This window comes from Octodon degus, unplaced genomic scaffold (assembly GCF_000260255.1).
Source record: "Octodon degus isolate 3935 unplaced genomic scaffold, OctDeg1.0 scaffold00059, whole genome shotgun sequence".
NCBI lineage: Eukaryota > Metazoa > Chordata > Mammalia > Rodentia > Octodontidae > Octodon > Octodon degus.
The window spans coordinates 4,404,621-4,414,159 of record NW_004524635.1 but is presented as its reverse complement, the minus strand read 5'-3'; positions in this window follow the sequence as shown (position 1 = coordinate 4,414,159).

Here is a 9,539-nt window from a genome sequence, read left to right as displayed (position 1 = left end):
ATATAATTTTTGTCAGTCATATGCATTCCAAATTGTGTCAATAGCATACTGCTTTAATTAATTACAGAATATAACACTGTACCTGAAAAGCCCTGCAATGGTTTCCAATTTTAGCTTGATTATCTTGGTTCCTTCCTTTTCTACATATTTGTTTTGTGTTGGGGGAGTACAGTAGATTGAACTCAGGACCTTGAACTTGCCAGGCAAGCGCTTATTCTGCTGAGCTATTTCCCCAGCCCCTTTTCTACATAAATTTTAGAATGACAGTAGTTTACTAATTTCTATCAATACCTACCTCAACTTCTGAGTTTTTTGGAGGGATTATATTGAATCTGTATAGTAATAAAAAGAGAAATGGTATCTTATAATATTGAGTCTTCTGATGTATAATCATACATTGTAGAGTTTTGTAATTTTCTGAGTAGAAGTTTTGCATTTTGAAATTTATCTTTTTAAGTAGTTGATTTTATGCCACATAAATGGTATAGTTTAATATATTTTATTTTCTGATAGATTACTGTTGGTGTATAGAATTCCAATCAAGTTGAATGTTAATTTTATGCCCAATGATCTGGTTTAATTCATTTGTTAGTTTTAATAATTTTCCATAAAATAATTTTATTTTCTTCATATATATTTATTATGTCAGAAAATAATCCTTTGTTGTTGTTGTTGTTGTTGTTATTTATTTGTTTGTTTGGTCTTTTCTGACAGGGCTTGATTATTTAGTTCAGGCTGGTCTTGAGCTCACTTGGTAGCCCAGGCTGGTCTCAAACTTATAATAGTCCTCCTCCCTCAGCCTCCCAAGGGCTGGGATTACAAGTGTGCACCACCACTCTAGCTATAATTCTAATTCTCTATCTTCCCTTTTTAAATATTTTTGTACTCATTGTAGGTCTAAGTGAAAATTTTCTTAAATTTTTCCTAGCCTCATGAGGAAGATTTCAACAATAATCATTGAGTAGGAAGTTTGTTGTAGGGTGTTACCAGAGAGAAAAAGTTGCCTCCCAATCCTAGTGTGTTGTAAGCGGGAAAATAAATCTTCCCTGTGAAGTCTTTAGGGATCACTCCAAAACTGCCACATATACATACTGAAATAGGAGTATGAAATGACAGGGTTTGTTGTGCCCACCTCATCACCTGGGAGGGGCCCCACGGGTGAGGCTCAGCTGAGCATGTGGGGCCCAGAGCGTGAAGACCCGTGGACCAGTCTTGACTGGTTTAAGCGTGGACTGTGCAGGCAACAGTTGTGAAGGGATATTGTTAGTGCATTTGAATATCTTCCAGTCACAGTCAGGGAAGGACAAGAAAGAAAGCTCATGGCAGAAGCCAACTTTATCACACTGGTACACCTCATGAGGTTATAGAACATCAGACAAATGGGAAGTTTTAAAAAAAATTACAGTGCATGTAGTTTGTTGGCTGTCTTATGAATAGATTTTAAAACAGAAAAGGCTTTTTCTGCATATGTTAACCACATGATTTTTTTCTCATTTTGCTGTTAATAACTTGCTTTACATCGGTTGATTTTTAAACCTTGTATTTCTAGAATAAATCCCCTACATTTATAACTTTGCAAAAAAAAAAATCTCAGAATTCTATTTACTGATATTTTAATTTTTCTGCTAAATTCCTGTGGATTATTACTTTGTAATTTCCTTTTTTATAATACCCTTATTCAATTATGGGATTGAGGCTATATTGGCTCATAAAATGAGTTTCAACATGAAGCATGATCCTTCTCTTATATTCCAAATAAGTCATTTAATGTGTTTTCACTAAAAGTGTTTGCTAAAATTCAGTGTAGGGCTGAAGAATACTTTATAAGTAGATTTCTATGTTGAAATTCAATTTTTAATAGATATAAATCATTCACAATTTTATTATTGTTTCTTTTATTTCAGTTATTTGTCTATATCATTGATATCTTCAAATTTTGTGATAAATCATTCATATATGCTCTTACCTTTTAATGTCTGTGGAACTTATAGGGCTTAACATTTTCATTTTATTTTTTGCAATTTTCTTTCCATTATTTTCATTATTCTGGCTACAGGCTTGTCGAATTTATTAACACTTTCAAAAACATAATTCCCAATGTGATTAATTTTTCTACTGCACTTCTGTTTTCTCGCTCATTAATTTCTGTCCTTATTATCTTTTACCTTCCACTTTCGTTTTGACTTTTATGTAGTCTTTATTTTGTGGCTTTTGGGGATGGATACTTAAATCACTGATTTCAAGGTCTTCTTTTGTAAGATAAGCATTTATGAATATAAATTTCCCTTCAGTCACCTGACACATTTGTTATGTGATGGTTTCTTCATGTCTATCTGATAATGATGTCTGCTTTTTATACTTTTTTTTTTTTTTTTTTTTTTTTTTTGGTGTTGGGGATGGAAGTCATGACTTTGCACTTTCCAGGCAGGTGCTTGTGCCACTACACCTACTCCCTGGCCCTGTGGTCTACTCTTCGATGGGCTTTATCCCTCCTGTATGAATGTCAAGTGTTAGAAGTGTATTGCTTATTTTCCACATATTTATGTAATTTTTAGTCGTTGCCTCATCACTGGTTTCTTCTTCACTGTGGTCAGAGAACGTGTTCTGTGTGATTTTGATCTTTGAAATTTGTTCGGACTTCCGTTCAGCACATGGTAAACTTTGGTAAATGTTCAACGTGCATTCTGTGTTTTCTGTAGCTGCTAGCCAGTGCTGTAAATAGGTCAGGTAGGTTAGATTATTAATCACATGTCTATGTCTGTATTGTTGCTCATCTTTAACAACCCGTTCTACCAGTTAGGGACATAGGTGCCTTAAAAGCTTCCACACTGATGCTGGATTTTCTTTATTTCTGGTTTTAGTTCTAGAATTGTTGGCTTTATATATTTTGGGGCTTGATAACAAAGCACATTTAGATTGAGAATTGTTGTATCTTCCTACAGTTTGGTTATTTCATGAATATGAAATAACTGTCTAATAATATCACTTGTCATTAAGTTCACACTGTCAGGTGTCAATATAACCTATACATCTTTTCCCAATATTTTTTCTTGAAAATTTTGGATCTTTCTATGTGTTTCACCTAAGCGTTGTTTAACTGGAATCTTTTAAAGGATTTAGTATGTGCTTATGGCTTGAAATGTTTACGTGAATTTTATGAAATTACTAATACTTTTGGATTATAGTCAGTGATGTTATTCTTGTTTTTTATTTGCTTCAGTTGTTTAGTGTTTTTTTTTTCTCTTTCTTGTATCCTTATTTTGAATTAGTGAAGTATAGTACTTGCCTCTGTTGACTTATCGCTTATTCTTTTATTCTTGTTTTAGTGGTTCCCTGAGAAATTACAAATTATCTTCTTAATTTATCAATATATATCATAAATTGTGGTTTTCGTTATGCACGAAATGCAAAGGATTTTAATCTTTTAATTCCATTGACCACCCCTTTCTAAGGTGATGTTACTGTCTTATATCTCAATTTTGCATATATTTTAAATCCCATATGACACTGCAAATCACTGTTATAAAGAACTAATACCCATGTAGATGTGTTGCATGTCACCATTTTGTTGTTCATCATTGTTTCCTGTGCTGTAAGCTCCCGCCTGGGAATTTTCTTCTTCTGCTAGAAGTACATGCTTTACATTTTCTTTTAGTGTTGCTTTGCTGGTGGCAGATTCTCTCAGGATTACCCTAAAGAGTGTTTTATCTTCATGTTTCATCAAAGCTCTGTTGAATTCTAACTAACATAAAATAAACTGGATATATTTAAAATATACAATTTGACAAGATGTGACACACATATATATCCTCGAGCTATTGCCACGGTCAATACGAATACTTCTTTGCTTCGGGCCAACTCTTTTTTAAAGAGAATAAAATGACAGTAGAAAAGAAAACAAGACACATTAGAAACACTACAGAATTTCGCTAAAACAGTTCCAGGAATTTAACCATGGTTGTTATATTGCATTTTGTTGTCTTCAAGTTAGTTGCTCAGTCAGGGACAATTTTTTTTTTCCTGTGTACCCAACGTGTTGTGTTTAATCAGAAGAACAGAATTAAAGGTGGACACTCGATGAAGCCCAAACTCTTTTCCCACCCGGGAGGCACTGTGCTGCTCCCTCCTCTTGCTTCTTCGCATGGCAGACCTTCTGGATTTCTTCTGCCAGCGGCGCACAGTGTTGGATGTGTTTCTTTTCAGCAGCCAGCTCCTTCTCAGAGACCAATTTTGATGCTACAGTGTGGAACATCACTTTAGGGCCCCTTAGAACCAACCTATATGTCCTGGGGCTTTGCCTTGGGTTGTTATGGAAACGGACAAGTATTCCCCACTTCCTGGACTACCATAATAATACATCCTGCTTCCATGTGTCAGGTACTCTCATGAGCACTTTACACACTTTAGTATTTGAGTTGCTAGGTTTAATCCTCCTCTCAACTCTTGGAATTAGGTACTGTTATTTTCCCTATTTTATCATTGCAGAACCTAAGACACAGAGTGCTCAGAGTTCTGGGCACAACTCGAGTGGGCACTGAAGCTCTCTAAAAGTGTGGTTAACTGAAATTGGAAATCTTCCATCCGGAGGTTTATCAGTGTCCCAATATTAAGCACAGATGGGTTGTTTTCAACCTATGTGTCTTATTTTTATTTTGGAAAATACAGGTAAACAGAATAAAAAAACAGGTCACCAGTGTTCCATACCCACCCAAAAATAACCAGTTCTAGAAACTACTGTAATGGTATACATTCTAGCCCTTGATTAGCCTAAATAACATCCTGACACTAAACGTTTTATATAGACATGATCATTTACTTACGATAAATTCTGAGGACTAGCAATGCTGAATTAAAGAACATGAAAAACTTCAGGGTTTGATGCCCTTGCTAATTAATTAGTAGTTTAATAGGGAGGGTGTGGGAGAGATTACACAGTAAGTGGATGAGTGTCAGTAAACAAAATACAAGCAAGAATATTTCAGTATCAGAGCATCAGAGTCCAAAAATCCCCACATTCTCTTGTATGATGATTCTTTAGTAGCTAACCATTTCCTTCTTCTTGTTAGAAGAAAAAAGATTTGATTTCTTACTAAGCGGCTATGATTTTGCAGATAGTGTGGAGGCATATAGAACCTTTGGTTTGCCTGTCTTTCTTTCTGCCTGTTTTTACTATTGATAATAATCATTCTTCAGCTGCAGTTGTGCTCACTTAGTCAAAAGAATCAAAGTGTATTTTTCTATATAATCCTGGCTGACAACTTCAGTCCTGGCTTGGGCTCTGGCTCCCTCATTGGTCATGGTTTCCCTGCCCTGCTTTGTTTGTAGATCCACGGGGGTGGCCCTCCACAGTCCTGAATGCCATCTTTGTTTACCAGGATAGCAGCAAGAATAATCTAATTCTACCTAGGAGAGGAGACAGTAAACTGATGTTGTGTTTCCATTGCTGTTGGAAGAAGAACAGTAAATGACAAGAACATTGAATAGCTTGATCCTTGCGCAGTGTAAGTTACCCAGCGGAAGAGATGTGTTGAGAAGGAGAGTGAGGATTTGATCTCCACCTTTCAGTTTTCAGTCATTGTCAACCACCAAGTACAAAAGTTGGCTCAGCAAGCCTTGGCTTCATCCAGGACACCAGGGAGTGAGCCAAGAGATTTTTTCTTCCTGCTAAGTTGTTCTGGATTGGTCTTTTGTGGATTTGTTTACATTGGTGAATAAAGTCAGATAGCTTTAGTCAATCTTGCTACAGTGGTGTTTTTTCACACTGTGAATTGGGCCCCATTACTGGGTAATAAAATCAATTTAGCAGGTCCTTGCTAATCTCTTTTTAATGAAATACTATAAAAAATAAAATAGAGTAGTATGTAATGGAACAGAATACATCCAAGATTCTAATGTAATAAATTCCCAATAGTAATTACCGGCCCATGGTCCACAATAAAAAGGTTTTTTGTTTGTTTGTTTTTGTTTTTTTTGTATTTTAGGACAGGTCTACAGGGTCTGCAGGGTCTCACTACATAGATTGGACTCGTAGTGATTCTCCTATTTTCAGCCTCCCAAGCAATGGGATTACAGGCGCGCACTGCCAAACCCAGTCTCAATTGCTGCCTCAGCACACTCCGGGGGCGGGGCCAGCACAGCATGCCGAGGATTGAACCCCGGTCGCTGCATCTGCCTAAGCAGGCACTTTAGTCTGCTGAGCTCTTTGGCCGGCCCTAAAAAATATTTTTAATGTGTGGCACATAGACATATATTTATCTAACTAAAACAAAAATTCCACAAAATCATATTTTTAACATTCAGTGGAATAGAAAATATCCAGGTGAATCACACAGGTAAGGATATGATTGGCGGAACTTTTAGTTAGATATACACGCACACATATACGTGTATGACCTACAGCTGAAAACATGCTTTTTTGTTGTGGCTCAGGGACAGATAATCATTTCTGGGAATTTATTACATTAGAATTCTGCCCAATTTTGTGGGAATATTTTTATATGGGCAGTTCTCCAAAATATGATTTTTTTTTTTATTTAAAAGGCTGCTTTTGAATTTGGTGTTGAGGTGAGTGGGATAGTCTTCCTATTAATGTGGACAGTAATCATTTTCTTCTTAATCAACTGTAAGTAGCAAATTTGGCCTATCTGAATCGGTCTTTATTATAGGTCTATAGAAAAGGCAACTCTGATTATTACATCTCTTTTGAAATTCTAGAAAAGGTCCCAAGGTAAGAAAGCCTTCATAGTGATGTCCAAACACTTCCCACCCCAGTGTCACCATATTAAAATAAAAGAAAACAGATGACTTTGCTAATACTGTATACCTAATACTTGCCTTTATTAGGAGTTAAGAATTTACCAAACAGTAAAGTCATGCAAACTTGATTGTGATGAAAAATGTCAATTTAAAACCTCTCTATGATACTTTGAAAAAAGAATAAATTTCATATATGTGATGTTTTTCCCCTAATTCACCTTAATTCCAATCTGCATTATTTTCTTGGAGTTACCATTAAGTGGATTTGTTCATTCGGTTAAGATTCAATTGCATGTTTCCGTGTGAAGGAAACAGATCACACAGATTGTATTAGCATGTAATATATATAACCAAAATACTCATTTATTGGTACTTCATCCTTACAAATTAAAAAACAGTCAGTATAATAAATAAAAATAGTACCTCTAGAAAAAGCCTCAGAGGGGCCGGGGAGATGGCTCAGTGGAATAAGTGCTGAGCAAGAGCAAGGGCCTGAGCTCAATCCCTGGTTCCGCAAAAAAAAAAAAATTGAAAAAGCCTCAGAGCAGAGATGTACATTTGATCTTGAACTGTTACCAGTGGCTGCTTAAGGCCCTACTTTCGAAGGAGCTGGAGGTTGTGTTTCTACTCAACAGGAAGAAGAGATTGCTTGTACTAGTAATATGTGTGTTTAACAATGCATAGAACAATGGTGACACATATTCCTTGTGTTTACCTCAGAACTTTTCAACTCAGTAAGTCTTTACAATATCTTGAAAGCACAAACTGCTTCCTTCATGGTAAAGAGAGCAGGATAGAAATAACAACAGATGGGTAATGACCAGAGTTAAGTCTTCCAGAATCTCTTCCATTCTCTTATTTCTGTTCATCTACATAATTTATTTAAGTCTTACCTCATAAATGTTTATATCTGTTTCTTCTTTCTGTTCCTATTGCTTTTGTTGTGCATTTGATCTTCATTAAAAGAATTATAAAAGAAGATGTCTAGGTAGCTTCCTGGCTTCTAAGGGTTATTTTTTTTATGATGAGGTCAAGGGTCCTGGACTCAGTTGAAAACCATGTGAAAGCTATGCATTATCTCAAGCAATTGAACCCTTGCCCAGACTTCCACAAATTACCTAAGGGGGGAGAGGTAGAATTCCCTGAGATCTACTCTTAGTTAATAACTTCTTCTCTAGTTTATGTTTCTCTAATCTGTCCCTCAAATTTCTATTGAAATAATATTCCTAACTCACAACTGGATTATATTACCCCCTACTCAGAACCATTAAACTTCCTCTTGCCTTCAGAAAAAAAAAAAATCCAGTCTTCTTGGATTAGAATTTTGACTCTTTTTAGGCTTCATCCTCACTCTGAGCTTCGTAGGCTCATGACCAGGCTCCACCACAGCTTTTCCCTTCCTGGGACACAGCCTGCTAAGGCAAACCAGAGTGCTTGCTAGTCCTTCGGTATTTCCTCCACTTTGTTGCCCTGTTGTTATTGCCTGAACATCTTTTTCATCATTCCTACCTGTCTGGGCCCTTTCTAACCTTCCAGTCTGGTTTGAGTCTCAGTTATTATTTGGATGTGGAAGCATTCATCAGTGAGCAGTACCTGTGTGGTGTCTTGCACATCATAATGATGTATTTCCTGTTGACGCTCAGATCTTCTCCTTGTCTTTCTGTGGTCTTCCTAAAGGACTGCCTTGGAAGGCTTGTGCCTTCTGTAGATTAAAACACTGGAAAGCCACAGAGTGAGAAAGTGAGATGGAAGGAAGATAGAGTCAGGGTATTACCTCTTCAGAGGGCATCTCTGGTAAAGAGCCACATCTCCTGTAGACTGTAGCTCCTCCTGGGCAGGCTAATTGAGCTTTCAGTTTCCTCTGGGTCACCCTGGCCATGGGGCTCCAATAAACACCTCATTCTCATATAAATAATTAGGGATTTCCTGCCATTGCTCTGAGTTCCTGGCTGCTTCATGTTCCCCTTTTTCACTGCATCAGATTCTCCTTCACCTGTATAACTATTGCCCGTGTTACACTCACTCCTTTGCTTTAAAGCTTATACCAATTTGTATTTATATTCTGAATAAATCTTCACCAACATAGCTGGAATTTGATAGATATTCGCTGTGTCTTATTCCCTATTTTTAAGCCATTGTCTGTGTTGGCACTTCTCTTTTTAAAAGCGTAGGGTTAAGTCCTGTATCAGTTATCTGGTGCTAATAACGTTGCCAGGGGTTCCCTAGAAGAGTAACAAGTTATCCCAAAATGGAGAAGTTTGAAACAACTAGCTTCATGAGTCCAGTTAGCAGGCTGGTTCTTCCAGCTCCAGCTGGACTCATGTGTGCACCTGTGGTCAGCTAAAAGTCAGATAAGTGGCTCTGTTCATCTAGGCCTGAGGAGGCTACTGATGTAAGCCAGCTCCACTGTGTGCTTCTCACCCAGGACAGGCTAGCTTAGGCATGTTCTTGTGACAATCACAGGGGAGCAGAGAAACACATAAATGTAATGAGAACTTTTTGTACTTTCATATGTAACATATCTGTTAGCATTTCAATGGGCAAAAGAAGCCACATGGCCAAAAACAGGATCAAAGGACACAGGAAAATAAGCTGGACCTCTTTCAGGAGCAGAACTGCAAAGCTGCATGATAAAAGGTTACATGAAGGAAGGGACGGAGCACTGTACCTATCATTAACAATACTGTTACTTTTTTTAATCTTTTAAGAGAGTAGATCTGTCGTATTAAATTCTTTTTTTTTTAATTTATTTATTTGTGTGTGTGTGTGTGTGTGTGTGTGTG